This window comes from Macaca nemestrina, chromosome 9 (genome assembly GCF_043159975.1).
Source record: "Macaca nemestrina isolate mMacNem1 chromosome 9, mMacNem.hap1, whole genome shotgun sequence".
NCBI classification, from domain to species: domain Eukaryota; kingdom Metazoa; phylum Chordata; class Mammalia; order Primates; family Cercopithecidae; genus Macaca; species Macaca nemestrina.
Window position 1 is genome coordinate 135,724,114 of NC_092133.1, and position 27,008 is coordinate 135,751,121.

The 27,008-nt window shown below is 41.5% G+C and overlaps 1 pseudogene; it reads right to left on the bottom strand.

The window, feature by feature from the left end:
• Positions 1 to 261: 261 nt before the first annotated feature.
• On the bottom strand, positions 262 to 25,407 carry LOC105494340 (pre-mRNA-splicing factor 38A pseudogene; annotated as a pseudogene).
• Between the last annotated feature and the right edge of the window lie 1,601 nt (positions 25,408 to 27,008).

A 27,008-nucleotide genomic window follows, 5' to 3' on the forward strand; every position in this document is an offset into this window, starting at 1 on the left:
GCCCATCTCAGGTCACCCCCTTCAATCAGCCAGCGCCTGATTGTGTAAGCTGGTGTGGGATTCCACCATTTACATACGCTGGGTAGGTGTGAAGAGGCCTGGCACACAGCCATGTCAAGGCTAAAAGGAGCTGAGAGATCATCAGCCCTGATGCCTTCACTTTGCAGCAATAAGGGAACTGTGGCCTCAAGAGGGAAGTGGCATCCCCTAAAAGACAGTTCATTCAAAGCCAAGCCAAGACTTACCTGAATCTTTCCTGACTGCCTCTCCCCCATCCTCCGCATTCACCTTCCCCAGGGTTACGCAGACCTGCTCCCTGACCTGCAGACTAGAAAACTGGACTCAGCGGCAGAAGCACTTGCTAACCTAAGAGTACGCAGGACGCAATTTACTGTGAATGCTGAGTTGCTTTATTCTAAGTGCAAAGGTGAAATGATTTCCACTCCTAACAGTTCTGGAAGAATAATGGGAGCATGGAGAAACACTGTCTTCACCGATGCCCCAACTCAGTCTTCTCTGTACGGATCCATCAACTTCCGGGTAACTCTCCTGCAATGTGCATAAGGTTAAGGATTTAGCTAGAAATGAAAAGGATGTCATTTAAAAGCAAAAGGTAATTGAATAGGGCAAGCTATGAAGAATTCAATACAAATGTCCTAGGAGCTTCCAGCTCTCTCTGTACATGGCGGTAGATGTTAGCATTGAAATTTGATTTTGTTTCCACTTTGGGTTTTTATTTTATAGCCATCACTTGACAAGGATTAGCTCCTTCTCCTCATTCACCTCCCCGGGAGCATTTAAATAATACTTTGTTCTTGAAAATGAGCATTTTTACTTTTAGCTATTGATTTCAGAGTTCTGTGAACTTTCCCTTGAAGTCATTTCCTCAGACCCCACTACAAGCTCAGGGACTCTCATCTCTATTCCACATAGGGTCACATTTCAACAGATCTTCTACCCTCCTGGTCCTCCTGGTGCCTGACCCCCAGGAAATAAAGAGCATGTTGCATTGAGATAGCCATTATGTATCTCCACTCACCAGAAACACCATCGCCAGGTGGCAGGGGTACAGGATGACAAGAAAACAATCCCATCTTTCATTTCCCAGCTTCTGTCACCCTCACCCTCTAACCTGAAAACGGACCAGAAAAATCCAGTGAGAAAAGGTTTGAGAGCCTCTGTACCAAGGTGACGAGGAACCCCAAAGTCCCACTGTTGCCTGCCTGGAGAGAAAGGGTTCGAGTGAAAGAGAATAAATCGTATTCACCAAGCAAATCATTCATCTTGACTGTTTAGGGCAATTCCCTTTTGATATTTTTGTTTTCTCTAAGCTTGGCCTAGCCTTTAGAAAAAAAAAAAAAAAAAAAAAAGAACTGTCGTTTCTATTCAATTAACTGCTTCCCCTTCTGACTTTAAATCAAGGGCAATGTCTGTCCAATTTAATTACTTTCCAAGGAGCCTGTATGGTAAAGCAGCCACCATGAACGCAAAAGAGCCATATGGTGCTTTACAAGGCAAGAATTCGATATAATTTAAGGTTATTCTCCTAACAGAAAATGCAATAAAGCTGATTCCCCCCTGCTGTTCTTCTAGCCACTTGACATATAATATGTTTGTAGGTCAAGATTTCAGCCGAACAATTCAAAGCAAGTAAAATGAGGAGAGTGTCATTTACCTATGGAAGGTTTACAGAAGGGAATCACTGAAGGCCTTGCTGTCCCAACTGTTCTGATTCTGCGTAAAAAGTGACCTTTCTATTTAAGGAGGGTGCTTATTTTTATTATGTACATGCGCAAAATTTTCAGATGTAATGGCATTAATAATTGCTTCACTTTTACACTATTGGTGGGAATGTAAATTAGTTTAACCATTGTGGAAGACGATGTGGTGATTCCTCAAAGATCTAGAACCAGAAATACCATTTGATCCAGCAATCCCATTACTGGATATATACCCAAAGGAATAGAAATCACTCTATTACAAAGACACATGCATGCATATGTATCTTTATGCGGATATTCACAATAGGAAAGACATGGAATCAATCCAAATGCCCATCAACAACAGACTGGATAAAGAAAATGGGGCACATATACACCATGGAATACTATGCGGTCATAAAAAGGAATAAGATCATATCCTTTGTAGGGACATAGATAAAGCTGGAAGCCAGTATCCTCAGCAAACTAACACAAGAACAGAAAACCAAACACCGCATGTTCTCACCTATAAGTGGGAGCTGAACAATGAGAACACATGGGCACAGGGAGGGGAACAACACACATTGGGGCCTATCTGGGGGTGGGGTGGGAAGGGAGAGCATTAGGAAAAATAACTAATGCATGCCGGGCTTAATACCTATGTGATGGGTTGATAGGTACAGCAAACCACCATGGCACACGTTTACCCATGTAACAAACCTGCACATCCTACACATGTACCCTAGAACTTAAAATAAAAAATGTTTAAAAGACTGGGGACCCAAATATCACTTTAAGTAATAAACAGAATATCTTTTGGTTTAAAAAAGAATTGCTTCAACATTACAAAACAAGATTAGACCAAAATTTTGATGGTGAAGAGGAAAAATTGCAGAAATACAGCATGGCCAGAACACCAACACCCTAATCCTAAGCTTGACTTGGACACCAGTGAGCTGTGGAACACTGAGGAAGCGACTTTGCTTCTCTGTGTCTGTGTTACCATCTGTGAAAAGAGGGACCTCCATTAAATCAACACCAGGACCGTGTCTGTAACATTCATTAAGACTATTGGATGGCAGCACGGCACCTACCAACTGCCAGTTACAGTCCAAACTGAAGCACTCCCCTCTCCCCAGCAGAAAAGTCAGCATGAGGACAGCTTCAAGCAATGACATAAACCTAGAGTATCCACAAAGACATAACTTAGAGTGAAGCCACCTGAGACGGAGTTGCTTTTTTTTTTTTTTTTTTTTTTTTGACGGAGTTTCACTCTGTGGCCAGGCTCTGGGCTGTAGTGGCATGATCTCAGCTTACTGCAACTTCCGACTCCCCAGTTCAAGTGATTCTCCCGCCTCAGCCTCCCAAGTAGCTGGGATTACAGGCACATACCACCATGCCCAGCTGATCTTTGTATTTTTAGTAGAAACGGGTTTTCACCATGTTGGCCAGGATGGTCTCAATCTCCTGACCTCGTGATCCACCTGCCTCAGCCTCCCAAAGGGCTGGGATTACAGGCATGAACCACCGCACCTGGTTGGAGTTGCTTTTTTTAATTAATGGCATCATAGGGTCCAGAAAAGTGTGGTCAAAAGATGAAACGGAATGTTAAAGCATAAGGAATTGCACTTTTAACATGTTAATTTACATGGTGTAATCGGATATGCTGGGATTCAATATATTCTGTCCCTGGGTAAATTTTTTCATTTATGTACACTGTACATAATACGAAATTTGTATTACATAATTTGTAACAAGGTACATAATTTCACTCAAGTTATCTATAGTCTTATGTAGACTCCCCACTTTGGTCTGTCTACATTAGATAGCTACTTAAGAGTACAGGTAGCAAGTGAGAATCAAAGAAATGTACCACGTTTTTAGTAGAAAATTCCCCTTGCAGTATACCAGCCAAAAATGATGGATTATCCAGTAAATCAAAAATTAATTAGATAGTCTCAAATGACTCAGTAGGTCTTTCCCATATCTTCGTATCTTCATATACATTCACCCCGAATAAAAATGTCATCCTTGTATTCAAATGATAATGATGTGTTTTGCGAGTTCAACACAAAAGTGATCCGCTACTCAGATGTAAAATCCCAAGAGAGATTATGCTCTTTAGGCTTAGATTAGGATTGAATTAATCAAAATCTTAGGCATGTTCTGTGTAATAATACACACATTTAATGTAAATGATTCAAGGCGACCTTAATCTATGGATTATTAGTCTTCCCAGATCTGGAGTTCTGTCCATTATTTTTTCTTCATGTTGGTATATGATTGTATGAATTTGATGCAAAGGCTGGGTAAACCATGCTCATGCCCATTTTCTGTGTGGCTCTGTTCTTAGCTCTCATTAGCCTTTGTTGGCCAGGCACTGTGGCTCACACCTATAATCCCAGCACTTCAGGAGACAAAAGTGGGTGGATTGCTTGAGCCCAGGAGTTCGAGACCAGCCTGGGTAACACAATGAGACTCTCTCTCTACAAAATGAAGACAAACTAGCCAGGCATCATGGTGCACATCTGTAGTTCTAGCTACTCAGGAGGCTGAGGTGGGAGGATCACTTGAGTCCAGGAAGTCGAGGCTGCAGTGAGCCATGATTGCACCACTGCACTCCAGACTGCGGGGGGAAAAAGCCTTGGTTTAACTCATTGAATGAAGATGAAGTAAGGGGCATGAGATAGAGAGAAATCTTTGTAAAATGAATCAGTTGGGCTGGGCGAGGTGGCCCATGCCTGTAATCCCAGCACTTTGGGAGGCCAAGGCGGGTGGATCACCAGAGGTCAGGAGTTCAAGACTAGCATGGCCAACATGGCGAAACCCCATCTCTACTAAAAGTACAAAAATTAGCCAGGTGTGGTGCCAGGCGCCTGTAATCACAGCTACTCAGGTGGCTGAGGCAGGAAAATCACTTGAACCCGGGAGGTGGAGGCTGCAGTGAGCTGAGATCGCGCCACTGCACTCCAGCCTGGATGACAAGAGCGAGACTCCATCTCAAAAAGAAAAAAAAAAGAAATCAGTCGATAGTACAGCCTTCCAACAGAACCAGTAAATAATTTAAGACACTATCCAAACACCTCCTCAAAAAGATATTCTACTACCTACTCTAATTTTAAACAATTTTGATAATATAAAACAAAGTAGCAAATTTGAGTCTTTGCTGTTGTTATTAGAAATAGGGTCTTGCTCTGTTGCCCAGGCTGGAGTACAGTGGCACCATCATAGCTCATACAGCCTCAAATTCTTTGGCTTAAGGGAGCCTCCCACTTCAGCCTCCAAAGTAATTGGGACTGCAGGCTCACACAACCATACCTAACTAAATTATTTTTACTTTTTATAGAGACAGGGTCTCAATATATTGCCCAGGCTGGTCTTAAACTCCTGGGCTCAAACAATCCTCCCCACTTGGCCTCTCAAAGTCCTTGGATCACAAGTGTGAGCCACCTCACCTGGCCAAATTTGAGTCTTTTATACAGTTATTGCCCATGAATGGCAGATAGCTGTAATTTTTGTGTATGTGATTGCTCTAAATTCACAACATGTATTTAGGCTCTGTATATCAAATATGGATTTTCTCTTTACCTAAATGCATCAACCAAATGCCAGTGGAAAATATCAACCAATCAATTAATCAAAAAAGTGTCTTATCAGTGCTGCTCTGGGCACTACCATATTTGGTCCATATCCAAGCAGGTTTATTATATATTTGAAGACATAGGACTAAAATACTTTTTAAATTATACATATTCTACTCATAATGATATGCACCTATGACACACAGTGCAAGAGTTTAGAAGGGAAAAAGAATAAGTGCATCTGAAAAGAGATCTCATGATGTGTGTTCATGCCGTGGAAACTTTTTATTGTATATTTAATAGTTGTATGTTTTCACAGTTCTCACTTGTAGTCTTTTCAGTAATGACTTCTCAGCTATGTGTTCTAAGTTCTTTAAGCTGCGCAATTAGTTACTTTGCAATGAAGACACCACCTTCACTGGACTAATGAATAGCCACAGAGAGTAAGGATATAGCTGAGTAAGACCTTTCTTTAGAGGGTAAGGCTGTACAATAAAAGAGCTTACTCTTTCAAGTATCAAATTTCCCAAATCATAACATCTTTTATTTATTTCCTATGCTATCCCTTCCTACTTTTATAAGATTTACCTAACAAAGTTAATGTTTGCAATGAGAGAGTCTGGTTTAATTAGACTGTGCTTCCAGGTAAGATGCAGTAGGAAACAAAAGAACACTGTTCCAGCTGCAACAACTTTCAGAAGCCAGATAAATCACTAAAGCCATATTGTCCAAGACATCAGAAAGCTGTGAAAGCAAAGGGGACTAAATGAACCCAACCCAAGACAGAAGAGCCCTTCCAAGTTCAGTGGGCAGTCACTGGCTGTTTTCTACCCTGTTAATGGTTGCCTATTCTGAGGGCAAGATGAGGCTCAACGTGGCCTAAATACAAGGATATTACTGTGAGAAAGAAAAACTGGAAAGCTCTTGGAGGTTGTGTGAGGCTGAAATGACAATTTGGAAACCTCACAAGTCCTAAGTGCACAATACTCCTTTCCCCTGTGGTTCACTTGCTGGTGGAGGGGCACGTGGAATATTTGAAATCCTTGAAATAAGAGACAGAAATACATGAGGGGCCCTGAAAAAGTTCATGCAAGCTGTGTATTATGAAAAATCCATGCATGAATTTCAAAAAAATTTTGCAACAAAATATACTCATAGTAACTTGTTATACCATATCTAACAGGATCTAGATTCAGAGCCTAAGAAGGACGAGACATCTGTTTGAAAAGACCCCCTATCAAATGAATTCTGCAAAAATTAAAGCAAGAACAAACATCAAACTGATGGCGAAGTTTGGGGAAAAGAATGGTGAAATCACTGCGGCTTTAAAAGCAGTTTGTGAATACAGTGTCCCAAATAAATTCTCAGTTTACAAATGGATAACTTGTTTTAAGAAGGGAGGAAGCAATGTTGAAGATGAAACCAGCAGCATCAGATCATCCACATCAATTTGCAAGGGAAAAAAAAAAATGCATCTTCTTTGTGCTCTAATTGAAGAGGACAGACAATTAAAAGCAGAAACAATAGCCAACACCACAGACATCTTAACTGGTTCTGCTTACACAATTCTGACTGAAAATTTAAAGTTGAGCAAACTTCTACTTAGTGGGTGCCAGAATTGTTGCATGCAGCTCACCTGCCTACAGCAGCAGGAGCTTTCAATGGAAATTTTAAACAAGTGGGATCAAGATCCTAAAGCATTTTGAAGATTTGTAACAAGAGGTGAAACACGGCTTTCCCAGTACCATCCTGAAGACAAAGCACAACCAAAGCTATTGCTACTGAGAAGTAGAAGTGGCCGAGTCAAAGCAAAAGCAGCCCAGCCAAGAGCAAAGATCATGGCAACAGTTTTTTGGGATGCTCAAGGTATTTCACTTGTTAACTTTCCGGAAAGCCAAAAGTTGTAACACCTGCTTATTATGAGAGTGTTTTGAGAAAGTTAGCCAAAGCTTAACCAGAAAAATGCCCAGGAAAACTCCACCAGAGAGTCCTCCACCACAACAATGCTCTTGCTCATTTATCTCATCAAACAAGGGGAATTTTGTGAGAATTTCAATGAAAAGCATTAGGCATCCAACTTACAGTCCTGATTTGGCTCCTTGTGACTTTTGTGTGTGTGTTTGTTTGTCTTTAAAAAAAAACTTTAAATGGAACTCATTTTTCTTCAACTAATAAGGTGAAAAAAAAAGTCCACTGACTTGGTCATATTCCCAGGACCTTCGGTCCTTTAGGGGTGGACTAATGGCTGGTATCATTACTTAGAAAAGTGTCTGAATTTGATGGAGCTTATGTTGAGAAATGAAGTTTACAGCTTTTATTTTTACCTTTTCATTCAATTTTTCCATCAACTATTTGAAGTCCCTTCAAACTGTAGTGTCACAGTAATGGAAACACAAAGTTGCTATCAAGGAAGAGCATCTGCTGCAAAAACACAGCCAGTCTCTTTCATAGGTATTTGTCAAAGTTGGGAGAAGCAGGGAGCTACAGACTAGACAGCAAAATTCAAAACTGCTGAAAGGAAGACAAGTTACCCTGTAGTCCTGGCAGGCAGAAATGGGGAAGGCAGGGATCTGCCAGGCTAGTAACACAAAACTATACAGTGTCTTCTCCACCCTAAAATTATATTTTTTAATTTTATTCATTTATTTATTTTGAGACAGGGTCTCACTCTGTCATCCAGAATGAGTACAATGGCACGATTACAGCTCACTGAAGCCTCAACCTCCCATGCTCAAGCAATCCTCCCACTTCAGCCTGCTGAGTAATGGAGACTACAGGCACATATCACCATGCCCAGCTAATTTTTTTATTATTTGTAGAGGTGGGGTTTTATTATGTTTCCCAGGCTGGTCTCAAACTCATGTACTCAAGGGATCCTACTGCCTCAGCATCCCAAAATGCTGGGATGACAGGTGTGAGCCACAGCACCTGGCCTAAAGCATTTTAAACCAGAGATAAACTGTTTGGCTAATGCCTTATCCCTGACTAAATCCTCAAAGAACAAATTCTTTCTGGGCCAAAGAAATACAAACTTTATTCTCTACTGTCCTTTTACGCACAGTGTCCAGCATAAAGTAAAAAGTTACATGACATGAGAAGAAGCAGAAAAAGGGCTAATTATCAGAGGAAGAAAATAAACAGCCGTTTGAAGCAACAGAGATGATCCACATGTTGGAACTAGCATTTTAAATAAATGCTGTTAATTTGTTAAATAAAATATTTATTCTATATAAAAAAGAATCAAAGGATGCTCTACAATTAAAAATTAAAATATCTGGAAGTAAGAATTCATTGGTCAGGTTTAATATCAGACTGGCAAGTTAGAACCCAGGATTGGCAAACTCAAAAACAGGTGAACTTCAAAATATTTTTTAAATAAGTACGCAGAGAAAAAAAAAATAACAGAAAACAAAGGACACATGAGATATAGTCAAATGATCTAACAAATGTATAATTGCAACCTCAGAAACAGAAGAAAAAGGGTAAAAAACAATATTTGAAAGAATCACAACTGAAAATTTTATAAAACTGATGAAAGATGTCAATCTATAGAGTCAAACAGCTCAACAAATTCCAAGCAGGATAAATACAAAGAAAACCACACCTGAATTAATTGCTATAGGGTAAGATTTGAGCATCAATGTATTTTAAAGCTTCCTAGACAAATACTTCTGTATAGTCAGTGCTGAGAAACACTGGTCTGGGGAATGCCATGTTTTAAAAGTATGTACAGTTTGTTTAATGTGTTATGTTTTCTAGGGAACATAAAAGGAAGCAAGTTATAGCCTCTTTCTTCTTAAAATGCCCCCTAATAGGAGTCAGAAAACAAGTTAAAAATCTCAGTTATCATCTCCATACCACAATTCCACAACTTTTTTTTTTTGAGATGGAGTCTCTCTCTGTTGCCCAGGCTAGAGTGCAGTGGTACAATCTCAACTCACTGCAGCTTCTGCCTCCCGGTTCAAGCAATTCTCATATCTCAGCCTCCTCAGTAGCTGGAATTACAGGTGTGCACCACCACACCTGGCTAATTTTTGTATTTTTAGTAGAGACGGAGTTTTGTCATGTTGGCCAGGCTGGTCTTGAACTCTTGACCTCAAGTGATCCACCTGCCTTGGCCCCCAAAAATGCTGTGACTACAAGTGTGAGCCACTGTGTCTGGCCAATTTCACCATTTTTAAATCAACATCTTTCTCTCTATAATCCATTGATTATCATGGAAAGAAAAGTGAAATGGTATAGAATAAATCTGGCTAGAAGTTTTCTGATTGAAAAAGTATATATATTCAGAAAAATGCTACAGGAAGGAAGGAGTACAAAATAGGCTTTATATAGCACTTGCTATATAAAGGAGCCCTGTTACCTGACATGCATCTTCAGAGAAGATACTAAAAGATCAAAAGAAGATAGATTTTTATCCTGGGTGAAGACACTTAACAGTCAAGTCGACTAAAGCTTGTCTCTTAACTAGATAGAACAGCCACAGCAAAGGAGAGTCTATGTGAGACCAAGACAGATGAATGACTAGAAAGAGAAGACAAATCCCAATGGGGCTTTGGACACCAGGTTTGCTACCATCTCAGATTTGGGGTCCATTTCCAGAATAGGAATTTAGAGCTGAGAAAGAAAGAGTTGCTTTTGTCGAGTCTGAACGTAAGATTAGATTAAATCATGACTAACAGCACTTAATAGTTGATGACAAAATTAGACATTTTGAGTTTGTTTAAGTTTATTTTGCATAATTATTATGCATTGTGTGTGTGTGTGTGTGTGTGTGTGCATGTGTGCTTTAAAAAAAAAAAAGGAACAGGCTGGATGTGGTGGCTCACGCCTGTAATCTCAGCATTTTGGGAGGCTGAGGTGGGCAGATCACTTGAGGTCAGGAGTTTGAGACCAGCCTGGGCAACCTGGTAAAACCCCATCTCTACTAAAAAGTACAAAAAAAATTAGCTGGGTATGGCAGTGCATGCCTGTAGTCCCAGCTACTTGGGAGGCTGAGGCAGGAGAATTGCTTGAACCTGGGAGGCCGAGGTTGCAGTGAACTGAGATCGTGCCCCTGCGCTCCAGCCTGGGTGATAAAGTGAGACTCCGACTCAAAAAACAAATAAAAAGAAAAAGAAGGAACAGAAATTGTGGCAATAAATGTAGACTATCCCAGACCCAGATCTACCAGGAGAATCTTCTTTTTGATTTTTCAAGACACGATCTCCCTGTCACCCAGGCTGAGTTCAGTGGCACAATCACAGCTCACTGCAGCCTCCACCTCCTGGGCTCAAGTCATCCTCCCACCTCAGCCTCCTGAGTAACCAGGACCACAGGCATGCATACCACATCTGGCTAATTTTTTTATTTTTTGTAGAGACGGGGTCTCACTCTGTTGCCCAAGATGGTCTCAAACTCCTGGAAGTAAGCAACCCTCCTGTTCCAGCCCCCCAAAGTGCTGGGATTACAAGTGCGAGCCACTGTGCCTGGCCAAACAGGAGAATCTGTACAAAGCAGGAAGGAGCATGTGCTCAAAAGCATCTCCCACATTCTGTTAATCCACTTTCTTTGTCCTGGGCAATAGGGCCCCAAAGAGTGAATTTACCTAAATTTATAAAAGTGACCAAAATGAATGTGAAGTTGTTGCCCGTGTAATTATCAAATTTTAAAGTTCAAATGGTGAATCAGCAGAAGACAGATAGGGCATTTCCTGGTATAACCAGGTATAAACTCTCCACCAGGCAGTCCCAGAAAGCTCCTTGCCAGAGGCCTCACCCTATGCACTCCCACTTCCCCCACCCGGGGCCCACCCCCCACCTTCCACTGCACCGAGCCTGCAGGAGCTGTCCCCGCATTGGCCCAGCCATGGCTGTAACCTAACGCTGCACATTCTCCTGGGAGACAGCTCTGCGTTGTAGCTGCCCACATGTTCTACACAATTGCAACAGGAGGTACCGCACTTCTCATCCATTTTTCATGGTGCATCAACTCCATGTGACAAAATAATTTGCTGGTGACGTGGGGTTTTATTACATTCCCCTTCCCGGACGTATCCATTTTTTCTGGCTTCTAAATATTACTTCAGAGAATGTGCATTGTACATGAAATCAGCCTTTCTTGCCCACACTATGTTTTTGCCATTTACCCTTCCATAAAACATATGATGATTACATTTAATCCTATCCTCAGGGCCACTACTTCACATTTCCTTTCAAAATTCTCAGAGTGACTCAAAGTTTGCTGGCACTCCTGATCTGTGTAAGACCTTGGGCCGTCTTTGTCCTCGGCGCCCATTTCGGTATTCCACTATGCCCAGTCACTTTTGACCTACTGGTTCAAGTCCTTTACCTGTAGATTAATTCAAAAGACTACAAATACCACTGGAATCCCAAACTTTTTGCTGCTAGTTATACTCGTGGAGTTTTTGTTTTGTTGTGTTTTGTTTTGGTTTCTTGCCACTCACTACAAAGTGGAAATCTGCACAAATTCCTTTTAATGCATTTTCTTTATCGCTCATCTTACGTAAGTCAGCTACCCTCAACCTAGATACCAGCTGCCAAATGATTACAAATATAAAACAGGTTAACATGTTCTCTTTGAAAGAAGAAAAGTATTTTTCTTTCTCTAGACCCACCATGCTTTTCTAGTGGCCAAGACACATGAGAAAGCTTCTCAATAAGAGGGTTTTGTATTAGAAATATCTATTTAGATACCTATTTCTACCACTAGGCATGACACGTGATTGGCCTTAGTCCATGGTGGATGAATGAACATGTGAGTCTTGAATGACATTCCCTGCACTCTCACCACTGAATATTATGTGACCAGCCATGAACCAGATACCTGACCTTTAAGCAAGTTGGTGGCATCCTACAATGATCTTTGGCCCTTATATTTATGGGTTGGTTTGTTTGGTTCAAAACCGTAAAGACACTAAGAGCTTCTTTGTCTAAGCTTTATATACTAACCGAGGAATCTGCAGGAAAGGCAAGAACAGAAAGTTGGCATTTTGATTTTAAAAATTGGAAGGCACCTTGGATTTCTTCAAGGCAGAGAGCAGCATGGGGTGAACACTTGGCTGCTATTCACACGTACCTGGATGGCTGGCCTCCTGCAGCCCCGCAGTGTGTCTGCATGCCATTCTCAGGGGACAGGAAAACACAAGAATCATCACTGTTGTCCCACACAGGTAATCATCAGGGCATGGACACTCCTCACTGTCTGGAGTCCATAACGAGCCACAACTCCACAAAACAGAATTACTCGTTACTGATTCTGATGCTAAAAACCCCTAGCCCTCCTGCCTCCCCTCAACCAAAATCGTACAAATGTCTAGCAGCTTTTTACAGAAGTGTTCAGGTGGCTGCAAGCTCTAGTACAGTTGTCTGGTGTGTGCATTGCACAAGGCAGCTGACACAGGGGAAAGTGCAGTCTGAGATCCAGCCTGTGTTTTGTTTCCCAAGCCCAGAGCCTTGGCACTGGCATGTGTCCATGTGGAAGAAGGGATGCTTTTTCCCCACACAAGGGTGTAGTCTCCTTGCCAAGCCATGTGCCTGTAGGGACAAGGATGCCTAGGGGTGGCTCCTTGTTCTAAATTGTCCAGAAGAGAACCTTGCTCTAGTTCACACACAAGTTCAGTACAGGCAAGCGGAAGCCTAGGATGATCATTCAGAGTGTGTGCATGTGGCCGGGCGCGGTGGCTCATGCCTGTAATCTTAACACTTTGGGAGGCCGAGGTGGGCAGATCGCTCAAGTTCCAGAGTTCAAAAACAGCCTGGCCAATAAGGAGAAACCTTGTCTCTAATAAAACTACAAAAAACTTAGCCGGGCATGAGGGTGGATGCCCGTAATCCCAGCTACTTGGGAGGCTGAGGTAGGAGAATCACTTGAACCTGGGAGGTGGCTGTCGCAGTGAGTGGAGATCACAGCACTGCACTCCAGCCTGGGTGACAGAGCAAGACTCCATCAAAAAAAAAAAGTGTATGCGTGTGTGTGTGCATGTGTGTGTGCATGTGTGTGCATGCGCGTGTGCATGCATGTGTGTGCATGTGTGTGTGTGCATGTATGTCATGGTGGGGGTGCTGCCCAGGGTCACTGTGCACGTGAGCCCACCGCTTAATTCCTTTGCACTATGTCAAGGGCACAGCCTTACTTCCTTAGCCTTGTCTCGGGTATCACACACACATGTTCTCAAGGTCATCAGAGAATATTCATGCCCTAACTCTCCTCTTTTTCTTTCCAGATTTCTCTTCTCATAAGCTCCACCCCATCTGAAGCCGCTTTTCCCCTGTGCCCCGAGATGCACCAGCTCTACCTGGAAAAGTATAAAGTGCTAAGACCCTGCTCCCTCCTTGCACCTCGCATATTCCAAAATTGCAGGCTGGCATTCTACTAGCAATCCACTGATGCATAATGAATTACCAAGACTTAGCAGCTTAAAACAGCAAACATTTTTCTCTCAAGGAACATTTTCTCTGTGGGTCTAGAATCCAGAAGTGGCTAATCTGGGTCACTCATGAAAGTGGAATCAAGCAGTCAAACAGGACACCGTTATGTGACAATTCAACAGTGTCTTCCAAGCTCCCCCACATGGCATTGGCTCTAAGTTCCTCTCTGGCTGTTGGTTTGAGGCCTTAGTGTCTTCCCACCAAGGCCTCTCCCTAGAGTGGCAGCCTGCTTCCCCAGAAGCCAGGGATCCAAGAGGGATGGAGAGGCAATGAGTGGAGAATGCTCAAGGTAGAAGTCCAAGTCTTTTATAACCTAACCTCAGAAGTGGCACATTATTTCTGCCAAACACTGTTGGTCTTGCAGACCAGGCCTGATACAATGGGCAGCAGGGGCCCCTGGGGGCCACCTTGAAGGCTGTCTACTACAGAGTCATTCTCAGTCCACATCTGCTAGCTCATCGGAGCGGGAAGGCACAGGCAGGTAGTGAGCATACATTGTTCAATAAGGTGTTCACAACGCTGTGAAGCAAATCCCGGTTTTGTTCTCATTTTGTTTTGTTTGTTTGTTGCTTGTTTTAGAGATGGGGTCTCGCTCTGTCACCCAGGCTGGAGTATAGTAGCATGATCATAGCTGACTACAGCCTCGATTTCCCAGACTCCTGCTTCAGCTCCCAAGTAGCTGGGACTATAGACGTGCACTACCACATTCAGCTTGTTTTTGTTCTCATTTTTCAAATGACAAAACAAACTCTAGGAATGAAATCATTCATCCACAGACCCAAAACTAATAGTAGACAGAATCCATTCCATCCTTTCCCAAGGACAATGTCTCACTCTTTGGAGTATTTTTCTCTGCCCTCCTGCCCACCCTTGGTACATTTATCTGGGTTATCGTCCTACTCAAAATACTTCCATCTTTCAACTGAATAGAGGAGAGGATCCCATCTCTTCATAATGGCATTTAAACTCTTCTACAGTTTTGCTACAACCTACCTATGACAATTCATCTTATGTGTCCACTTCACCTGGCCATGGTGCCTGGATATTCAGCCAAATAATATTCTGGATGTTTCTGGGAGGGTGTTTTGGAGGGAGATTAATAGTTAAAACTAAAAATAGTTTAATCAGTGGACTTTGATTAAAGCAGATCACCCTCCGTAATGTGGGTGGGCCTCATCTTATCAGTTGAAGACCAGAATAGAACAAAAAGACTGAACTTGCTCAAGCAAGAGGAGCTTCTCCACAGACACCTTCAGACTGCATCTGCAGCAGGAGCTCTCCCTGGTTTTCTAGCAGACAGCCTTCATGCTCAAATGACAGCTCTTCCCTCAGTCTCCAGTTTGCAGACCTCCCTCATCAGATTTTGGACTCACAAGACATCCACAATCACTTGAACCAACACACACACTCACACACACACTCACACACACACTCACACTCACACACACATTCTCCAAGTTCTGCTTCCCGAGAACTGTGGCTAATACACTCCTTTCTAGCCTTTCTTTTTACTGTGATGCCCATCACCATCCCCTCAGCATCACAGTTGCTGCCCACATGCTCACACACATGGCCACGAGCATACACACCTATACTCTGGTTCACCCACTCAGGACACTCAGCATTTTCCCAGCATGTCCTGCATCTTCCCATTTCCATGTCTTTGCTCAAACAGCTACGACCTCTCTCATAAATGCCCTCACTCCTGCCCCCACCCAGTCTGTTCCACACCTATAATCTTGCCGTTCTTTGTCGTACATCCTCCTCTACAGCATTTATCACTGGGTTCTTCAGTATAAAAGTTAATGTTGGCTGGGCACAGTGGCTTGTGCCTGTAATCTCGGCACTTTGGGAGGCTGGGACAGGAGGATTGCTTGAGCCCAGGAGTTTGAGACCAATCTGGGCAACATAGCAAGATCCAATCTCTAAAAAAAAATTCTTAATTACCTGGGTGTGGTGGCCCATGAGTGTAGTCCCAGCTACTTGGGAGGCTGAGGCAGGAGGATTACTTGAGCCTTAGAGTTCAAGGCTGCAATGAGCTGTGGTCACACCACTGCACCCCAGCCTGGGCAATCGAGTAAGACCCTGTCTGTAAAAATAAAACTTTTTAAAAAGTTGTAATGCCTATCTCCAATACTAGATTTGGAGCTTCCAGAGGGCAGGAATGATGCCATTCATCTCTCTTCAGCACACCCCAGTCACAAGTACAGCACGTTACTTGCAAGGACTAAGTATCAATAAATTATTTTCAGAACTGAACTCTTCAAAGGTACTTACTAGGTGTTGAAATCTATAGAATCACATCTCATTGTATCCAGGGCAAAAATTACACACACACACACACATAGTACATACATATATAAAGTTACCTCCATATATATATACACACACATATATAAAGTTTTATATATATATATATATATGTATAGAGTGGGACAGATATGCTAATAAGTATTTTTGAAATAAGAGAGTAAAAGCTCTGGGAGAGGTATTATGTCCTATAATTGCCACTATTTAAAAATGAAATGCGTACACACTGGAAACATGATGTACTGGTCTCCTCAAATGACCCCCTTGCTGAAAACAACTAAAATTCTGCATGAAAAGAAATGTCATCTCCTTAAAAGAATCAATGAGCGGCAAATCTGTGTGGGGTAAAAGATATGGGAGATGAAGGCCAGGACCTGCCCAAGGTGGACACTTTCTTATCTACAGATTAAAACTCAGAGGGTTATACTCTCATTGTAACAATGAGCTGGAAATAAATTCCCCCTAAAGGTCTACAAGGGGGGATAACAACCTTTCCTCCAGAGCAGAGGCTAGGAAGAATGGGAACACCAGACCCTGAGTTCTTGTGACAGGCTAGCCCCAATGTGGATTTGTAGTTTGAATTTATTGTATCTAAATATTGAGATAGAGAGAGAGGAATAAATTTTTTTAAATATCTCATATTGAGAATGTATTTAAAGTAATCCCAAGATCAATAAAGTACAGTAAGCATATATAAATACTCTCTGAAGAGACTCTCCTTCACCCTCCACATCAAAGAATTACCAAAAATAAGATTCCACGGATCATGAGCAGCTCAGAGGGAAACAGTCACTAAACACTTGGTGGAGAAACAGAAGGCACAGCAGTCAGAAGACAAAGATCATGGAAGTTTTCAGATATTGCAATTATCAGAAGCAGAATATTAAATAATTAAGTTTACTATGTCTAATTAAGAAAGGACAAAATTGAAAATATTTGGAGGGCCTAAAAATGTATAAAGAATTATTACACAGATTTGAATAATTAAATAAACCTGTTAGAAATAAAAATAAGAATAGTTAAGATTAAATCAAAAGACAGGTATAAGAACAGAGTAGACACAGGTGAAGAAAGAATTAATGAACTGAAAGATAATTCTGAAGAAATTATTCAGACTGAAACAAGACAGATAAAGTTACAGAGACAAGAGAGAATAAGAAAGATGGAGATAAGACAGAGGACTAATAATGTTCCCAATTTTTAGGGTCTAATCAGAGTTCTAGAGGAAGAAAGAAAAGTAATGTTGAAGACACAATATTTAAAAGAGATAATTGAGAAGAACTTTGCAGAACTGATAAAAGACATCACTCCAATTTAAGAAGACAAGTGAATCTAAAGCAAGATACATAAAAATAATTCCACAGCTACACATATCATAGTGAATATGCAAAATATCAAAGAAAAAAGATTTTTAAGGTAGCCAAAAAGAAATGATAGATAATCCTCAAGGGAGTGACAAAGCAACAGCTAGCTTCTCAACTGCAGCAAGAGAAGACATTGAAATTACATCCTTGATGTGCTGGGGAAAAAGAAAAAGACTATCAAATTAGAATTCTATACCCAGCAAAAATATCATCCAAGAATGAGGACAAAACAAGCACATTTTCAGACATGCAAAACCAGACAGTTTGCCACCAACAGACCCCACAAAAAAAAAAAAAAATCTAAAGATTGTACTTCAGGAAAAAGAAAAGTAATTCCAGACTACAAGAAAGAATCTCTAAGCTTCAAGATGGACTATATTATAATGTGGGAAATCAAAACTAAGACGACATCAGGCACTTAAAATGTCCTGAGAGGTATAAAAAATCGAATTAAAATACAAGACAATGATATCAGATAAATTGGAGAAATATAATTGCAGTTGCTGTATTCTAAGGTTCTTGTATCTCTGAGAGGAAAATGAAGATATCATTTAACTTAGGCATTGTTAAACTAATAAGCACTTCTTAATTTCTAGGCTAGTGACAAAATGGAAATAACATACACAAATTCCAAGTGGAGGAAAAAAATAGAATGAGAAAAAAGGCAAGAAATAAGAGAAAGAAGGGACAAATAGAAAATAAAAATACTATAAAAGATTTAAATACATATACATGGGCAATTACATTTATAATTCTTAGACAAAATGCTTCTCATTAAAAGGCAAAGATTGGTATACCAGTGATATGATTTGGCTCTGTGTCCCCACTCAAATCTCACCTTGAATTGTAATAACCCCCATGTGTCAAGGGCAGGGCCAGGTGGAGATAATTGAATCATGGCACCAATTTCCCCCATACTGTTCCCGTGGCACTGAATAAGTCTCATGAGATCTGATGGGTTTATAAATGGGAGTTCACCTACACAAGCTGTCTTGTCTGCTGCCATGTAAGGCATGTCTTGCTTCCCCTTTGTCTTCCACCATGATTGTGAGGCCTCCCAGCCATGTGGAACTGTGAGTCAATTAAACCTCTTTCCTTTATAAATTACCCTGTCTCTGATATGTCTTTATTAGCAGCATGAGAACAGACTAATACAAGCAGATAAAATGAAATTAAATTTGACAATAAGCCGTTTGCAAACAGCACATCTAAAACAAGATATAGAGAGGTGAAAAATAAAGGGATGGAAAAGAAAATGTATTTAAGTATTGGCCAAAAGCAAAATATATGGTATAAGATATATTAATCTCAACCATTAAATTTTTAAAAGATCTCTTCATAAATGTGAGAAAATAAAGTCACAAAGAAGATATAACAATTGCATATCTGTTTGTACCTCATAGCACAGTCTTAAAATACATAATGCAAAAACTGACAAAATTATAAGAAAAGACAATCCCGAATCATAGTGAAAGATTTTTCACACAACTCATTCAATAACTCATTCAATAACTGACATATCTAGCACATAAAAATAAGAATGAATAAGAAAGTTTTGAACAACATAATCAATAAGTCTTACCTAATAGACACATGTAGGATGCTTCACCCAGTTACCATGGAATACATGTTCTTTGCAAACTTGTGCACAGATTGACCATATGCTGAACTATAAAACAAGTTTCAACAAGTTTCAAAGATTATCATAGAGATTTGCATTATCTCACCACAATGTAATTAAGCTACAAGTCAAAAATGGAAAGTTAACCAGAAAACTCTTGGGTATTGGGAAATTAAGAAATATACTATACACAAATGCCAATTCCAGGTTGATAAAAATATCTAAATTTATAAGGCAAAACAATACAACTCATAAAAGGAAAAATAGGCAAATATCTTAATGACCTCAAGATAAACAATACTTTTTAAAACACGACATATAAAAACAAACCATAAAAAATACAGTTGTTAAATTCAACCACACTGCAGTGAAGAACTTCAGTTCCTCAGAAGACACCATCAAGAGTGAAAAGACTAAAAATAAAGATCTTTGAAATATCAGCTGGGCACAGTGGCGCATGCCTGTAATCCCAATACTTTGGGAGGCTGAGGCTGGCAGATCGCTTGAGCCCAAGAGTTTGAGACCAGTCTGGGCAACATGACGAAACCCCATCTCTACAAAAAATACAAAAATCAGTCAGGCGCGGTGGCACACACCTGTAGTCCTAGCTACTCAGGAGAATAATTTGTGCCTGGGAGGCAGAGGTTGCAGTGAGCTAAGATCATGCCACTGCACTCCAGCCTGGGCAACAGAGCAAGACCCTGTCTAGTAAATAAAATAAATTTTACATAATTTCCATGTGTCCTGAAATATTCTCAAAAAAAAAAACAAAACAAAACACGATAGGCACTACCATGAGAAAGGTGATATGGTGAGAAGCAGGGAGGAGGAGTGAGAAGCAATAAAGGTGTATATAAGCTCTGAAGGCTTAGTCAACAGGATCTGCTGACAGTTTGAATGTGGATGTGGAAGCAAGAAAAAAGTCAAGGATAACTCCATGATTTTTGACCTACACAAAGGTAAAATTAGCATCCACCAAGGAGCCATGAGGGGGGCCACAGCTGGGGTGTGCTTGGAGGAGTTAGCCTTGGATAGAAGTTTGTGATGATTGTAAGACACTCAGGTAGAGAAGTCGAGGTGGCAACTGAATGTATGAGTGTGGAGTTCGTGAGACAGATCTGTGCTAGGGGTATAATGAATTTTGGTCAGGAAATGAAAATAGCAGCATTTCCATGAGCTGAGACGGGGAAAGCTGTAGTGGGAGTAGGTTTGGAGAGGTGATCATTTGGCTGTCAGTTTTAGACAGGTTAAATTTGAAAACCCAAGTGGGAATATTGAGGAAGCAGGTCAAAATATGAGTTTAGAGTTCAAAAGAAAGGTCCAGTCTGGAATCGTAAATTTTGGAGTCACCAGTGTCTAGATGATGCTTAAGTGCATATGGCAAGATGAATCACTAATGCACAAGTATGGATAGAGAACATAAGGGGCTGAGTGCAGTGGCTCACACCTATAATCCCAGCACTTTGGGAGGCTGAGGTGGACGGATCACTTGAGGTCAGGAGTTTGAGACCCTGGCCAAGATGGTGAAACCCTGTCTCTACTAAAAATACAAAAATTAGCCAGGTATGGTGGTGGGTGCCTGTAATCCCAGCTACTCGGGAGGCTGAGGCATGAGAATCACTTGAACTCAGGAAGTGGAGGTTTCAGTGAGCCGAGATCACACTGTTGCACCCTAGCCTGGGTGACAAAGCAAGACTCCACCTCAAAAAAAAAAAAGAGACAGAGAGAGAGAGACCAGAAGGGGCCCAAGAGAAGAGGCTTAGGGCATTCCAACATGAAGAAGCCAGGGAGATGGGATAGGAGGAGAGCCAGAGCAGGACGCCATGCCAGAGGCCAAGAGTAAAAGCATGTCCAGGAGCGATCCACTGTGGCAAAAGCTGTCTGCCATGATGAAAATATCTTCACAACAATTACAAAATAGTTGGTGCAAGTCACTGAAACCAACAGCAAATATTAAAATCCCAAACCTACGCTATTTCTTTTTTTTTTTTTTTCTTTTTTTTTTTTTTTTTGAGACGGAGTCTCGCTCTGTCGCCCAGGCTGGAGTGCAGTGGCTGAATCTCAGCTCACTGCAAGCTCCGCCTCCCAGGTTCACGCCATTCTCCTGCCTCAGCCTCCCCAGTAGCTGGGACTACAGGCGCTCACCACCTTGCCTGGCTAGTTTTTTGTATTTTTTAGTAGAGACGGAGTTTCACCGTGTTAGCCAGGATGGTCTTGATCTCCTGACCTTATTTCATTCATTTTTTTAAGTTTTAGTTTAAGTTCAGGGGTACAAGTACAGGTTTGTTAGGTAAACTTTTGTCATGGAGGTTTGTTGTACAGAGTATTTCATCACACAGGTATTAAGCCTAGTACCCATTAGTTATTTTTCCTGATCCTCTCCTTCCTCCCACCTTCTACTCTCCAACAGGCCTTAGTGTGTGTCCATGTGTTCTCATCATTTAGCTCCTCTCATCATTTAGGCCCCTCTATGTGTCCGTGTGTTCTCACCATTTAGCTCCCACTTATAAGGGAAAACATGCAATATTGGGTTTTCTGTTTCTGCATTAGTTTGCTAAGAATAATGGCCACCAGTTTCATCCATGTTTCTGCAGGGGACGTAATCTCATTCTTTTTTATGGCTGCATAGTATTCCATGGTATATATGTACCACATTTTTTTATCCAGTCTATCACTGATTGGCATTTAGTTTGCTATTGTGAATCATGCTGCAATGAACACATCTGTGCATGTGTCTTTATAATAGAATGATTTATATTCCTTTGGGTATATACATTCTTCACATTGAACTTCTTATTCTCATTCTTAATGATTCCATAATGTCCACTGTTCTGTAAAAGTTGCTTCAGTATTTAAATATAAATCAAATCAAACAAACACCCAGAGTGATTAACAGAATAATTAAGGTTGCCAAGCACCAAAAAGATACAGATACTGTCCAAAGGCCTGAGCCGAGAAGACACAAAAGGAAGGGAATTGCAAACTACTTGTTGAAAAAACGTCTCCTATTCGTCTGTTTAGCATCCACTTGATGGTGAATGTACTCTCCTTTGAGAAGATTTTAACATTGCATTTCAGTAGGAATACCCTTAAAAGCAGCATTAATACCTATGATTCAGGAAGACCTTTTTCAGAAATGCCCAGAGCAATGAACCATTGTCTCTCTTCTCCCTAAGAGTCTCCCCTCCTCCTCATCTTCTGTCCCAGAGAGTATTTTCTCAAGCCAGCTGAGGGAGCAGGACTGCACTACCTTGACAAAAATATTCCATTACCTTTACGTGACCTTTCTCTGAGACTTGGAAATTGAGTGCTTCAACTGTAGGTCAGGCACAGGATGACTTTACTAGTGCTCCCTGAAAGACAGGGCTGATGAATGGCATTTGAACCCTGTTTCCCTAATCCTCCAGGCAGAATTAGAGGCTCTCCATAAGGGTAATCCTGAATGATTCATGATGCCTGCTTCAGCACAATCACACATCATAGAAATACAAATTGACAGTTCGCACACATTGGCCTCATGGTGGTATTTACTTAAAATCCTCTCAAGTACACTCCCAATGACTGCTGTGGGGACAGCTCTCTCTGGAAGGCTAACAAACAAAGAAGCACTTACTTATCATATCCGGCCACCAGATTTGCAGGTACACGGGAGCCTTTGGAATATTCTGCTCTCTTTGTGCCACTTGGCACTTACCTCCCATTGGTTCAGGCAATTGGTTTGTTGGTTGATTGCGAGGATAATCCTTTAAAAAACAAAGAAACAAAAAAGGTAGTAAAACAGAGACCTTTGGATAACCCCTTTGGCTTGTCCTGGAGTTTAAGTTGGACCAAAAAAATCAAGGCAATGAAACAGTAACAGAGGTGAGGAAGAGATGGACTGTTAATAACATGGTAGGAGAAAACTGGACACACTTGAGTGTGTTCATAAGCTCTCATTGGTGAATCTGTAAAGAGAAAAACTCATATAGAGACCCCCAAGAAAACATCTAAGTCCATTATTTTTCAAAAAAGAAAAGGTGGGTAATATTGAAAAACCAATAGGCAAGTGTCAATGTTTTTGATCTACCTTTGTGTTCTCCTCACCAGCAACTCCACTGCTTCTACGTCAGAAACAGAGACCGGGCATGGTGGTTTATGCTTGTAATCCCAGCTCTTTGGGAGGCCGTGGCAGGCAGATCACGAGGTCAAGAGATCGAGACCATCTGGTCAAAATGGTGAAACCCCGTCTCTACTAAAAATACAAAAATTAACTGGGCATGGTGGCATCCACCTGTAGTCCCAGCTACTTGGGAAACTGAGGCAGAACCTGGGAGGCAGAGATTGCAGTGAACTGACATTGCGCCACTGCACTCTAACCTAGCAACAGAGCAAGACTCCATCTCTCAAAAAAAAGAGAAAGAGAAAAAAAAGAGAGAAAGATAAGAGAAGAAGAAGAGAGAGAGGAAAGAAAGAAAGAAAGAAAGAAAGAAAGAAAGAAAGAAAGAAAGAAAGAAAGAAAGAAAGAAAGAAAGAAAGAAAAGAAAAGAAAAGAAAAGAAAAGAAAAGAAAAGAAAGGAAGGAAGGAAGGAAGGAAGGAAGGAAGGAAGGAAGGAAGGAAGGAAGGAAGGAAGGAAGGAAGGAAAAGAAAGACTTGTCACTTTGAGAAATATTAAGGTTTCCCACACACTCGCATCCTGATGGCTAACCCTGGATCCAGGAAGAAAAAGAAAGATGTAGTATTTGGAAAAGCATGGAAGTCATGTCAATGAAAGCAGAACCCACTCAGAACTGCATCAATACCAGCTTTTGCACAGACCCCTTTGGTGGTTAAACACGGTGAGAAATAATCTTGTTAGTGGCAGTGGGGAGCTTCATTTCCATTGTGTGTAAGCCCATCCTGTGTTGACTTGAAAGAACTCCCCTTCCCCTTTCTGGCTTTCTCCAACATTCACCCTACTGCTGGCCCCTTTCCTGTCCTGTCCAGAGCATGAAGATGCATCCTTTGGAGATTAAGGAGAAAAGAAAACACCACACAAGCAGATCAAGAGGTGGCAAGGCCCCAGGCAAAAGCCTACAGGAGAGAAACTGCATTCTTCAAGACGCCTGTCTTTACCCTTTGTGCATAACCTAATTAGGTTTTTGCCCTTTTCAAATTCTTTTTTTTTCTTTTACAGGTGTGTCTGGTTTAATAAAAAGGGAAAGGGTCATCAGGTGGCCACATCCTATCCTTGTCATTCATATCCCCAACCTTCAGATCCTTTCTACCCTCATAAGTTTGAATACGGTCAAAATTAGTTGGGTCAGAAACTGTTGTTGATTATGATTAAAAAGAGATACAAAACTCAGCACCTCCTTCATTGAAAATAAAGGTTGAGAAACGTGATAAGAAAAAACTAAAATATAGCTGCCTGGGGAGATCTTAATCCTTCCACATAGACATCCTCATACCCACAGGAGCCTATGTGGACTAAAACCAAACTGAGTCCATTACTCATTCCCTCTCCAGCTCTTCTTGTGACTCTTCTTAGACTTTTCGGGAGACTTTGAGTGGCTCCTGTATCTGTGACTGTGGTGAGAACCTGGGGACTTGGAACGGGATCTGTGCCGCCTATCTCAGAATCTGCTGTGGTGACGTCTGGGACTCTTGCTCCGATGCCTTTCTTGGCGGGGGAAGAGGCTTCTCCTTTTGGGAGATCGATTCCGCCTTCTGGGAGACAGACTTCTGCTCCTTCTGTAGCACAGTGTGGGAGAGTGACGGGGCTGTCCAAGTCTCCGTAGCTTCTCCGGCGGTGATCAGGTGATGGCACTCTTTCCGACTTCTCATCCTCCTCTTCTTCCTCTTCACTGGACTCCACGCTGTCCATGTCCTCTTCCAGAGCACTAACTCGAGGCTCCAGTTGCTCAGCTTCCTCTAATACTTAGCGTTTCTGTAGCCAGGGCAGAATGATACCACGGACTCTCTCACTGAGCACTAGTTCATCCATAAACTCACCTACATGCATCATTTCAAACCCCCATTTTGGTTCTGGCTCTTGACTTTTCGATAGTCATTGTACAAAGGCTCCAAGTACTTGTAGCAATCAATTGCAGTGCCCGTCAGCCTCATGTAAAGTGCCCCCAACACGCGAACATACTTGAAATCTTCATTTTTGATAAACTCTACAATGATACCTTTCTCGGATTGAACTTGAAGCATCTTCAAGATTAAACACAGAAAGGTGTTGGTTTTATGTTGCCACTATAGACGCCACCCACACACATTAACTCCATGACTTTATTGACTACAAGTTCAGCCATAAGTCCAAAGCACTCCTCTGTCCAGTACTTGAACTCATAGATTCACATTCGAATGATCTTCTCCACCAGATATTGAGGCCTGGTGCAGCCGACGCTGTGCGCATCCTTCAGTGTAAGGTCAGCCATTTTAGAATGCCTTCGATTCTATTTCCGTCGGGTCCTTTAATACGTCACATCCAGGTTCAGAAAAAAAAAAAAAAAAAAAAAAAAAAAAAAAACACCTAGAGGGATGGAGAAAGGTGGAAGAAGTTTCACTAAACAGTTCAGGCGGCCATCTTGAAACTGGAAACACTGCAGCACTCAAATTCTTAAATAAATTCCACTTACATTTTTTTAAATAGGCACAATATTTTTATTACGATTAATTAGTGATCAATCGCTTTTACCATGTGGATAGCCCCTTTGGCTTAGACACATTGTCTTGAAGTTTACATGGTAGGAAAAAATCAAGGCAATGGAACACTAACAAGGTGGGGACAAGATGGACTACTAATAACACAGCAGAAGAAAGCCGGAGGTGCTTGAAAGTGCTGATAAGCACTAAGATGCGTTGTTGACACAGGGCCACATCAGTGCTCTACAATCTGCTTACTGTACTCTGATGGTTGCATAAACAACCTTCTGAGTGACCCCGTGGTGGGCATCAGGGATCTCCTGGGTTCTGATTGGTTGGATGTGCTTATGGTTTGATTGGTCTGAAGTCACAGATGTCCAGTGATAAGAGTATAGAGTGGCTGTTCTCACAGAAGAAGTTACCAAATCCAATGGTTTGAATCTGTGTCCCCACCCAAATTTCATCTCAAATTGTGATCCCCAGTGTTGGAGGTGTTGGAGATGGAGCCTGGTGGGAGGTAATTGGATCATGGGGTAGGATTTGTCAGGAATGGTTTAGCCCCATCTCACTTGTGCTGTTCTCGTGATAGTGAATTCTCATGGGATCTGGTTGTTTAGAAGTGTGTGGCACCTCATCCCTCTCTCTCTTGCTGTTCTGGCCATGGGAAGTGCCTGCTCTCCCTTCACCTTCCACCATGATTGGAATTTTCCTGAGGCAGAAGCCATCATGCTTCCTGTACAGCCCGTGGAGCCAGGAGCTAATAAAACCTTCTTCTTTATAAATTACGTAGTCTCAGGTATTTCTTTATAGCAATGTGAGAATGGACTAATACACCAAAGTTTTATATTTTATATCAAACATCTATGCCTCACCGTGGCCCTTTACAAGGTAAAGGTTTCTGAGTCATCCAGAGAGCTGCCCTCACCATGGGCCAGAAGCATGTCTAGGGTACTTCTTAAAGCTGAGGTATCCGATATTTACTCTTCAAAACCTACTCTACTTTGTATTTATTCCTCAAAACCTACTTGTAAAGTGCACCCTCAAAGGTTACACAAGCCCACTGTCTGGCCCTGGAGCCATTTATGACTAATGTCATACAGCTACAATTTAACTGTGCTATCATCAACAAGCTGACAATTCAGCCAAAACTTATGCCTGGCAAGAGCTTATGTATGGCACAGGAAGTGCCATCTGGATGACACAGGAAGTACCCTTGATTGATGGGGGCAGAAGGATTGGTGGAAAGAAGACAAGGGAGTACAAGATGGTGTCATGGAAAAGGTAAAATATTGACTGTGATGTTTCCCCTTTCTCCCGGCTATTAAGTTATAAAGTGTGTGTTCGAGCTTTCAAAACAACCTAGGGATTCCTAGATGTAACTGAGGGTTTACCA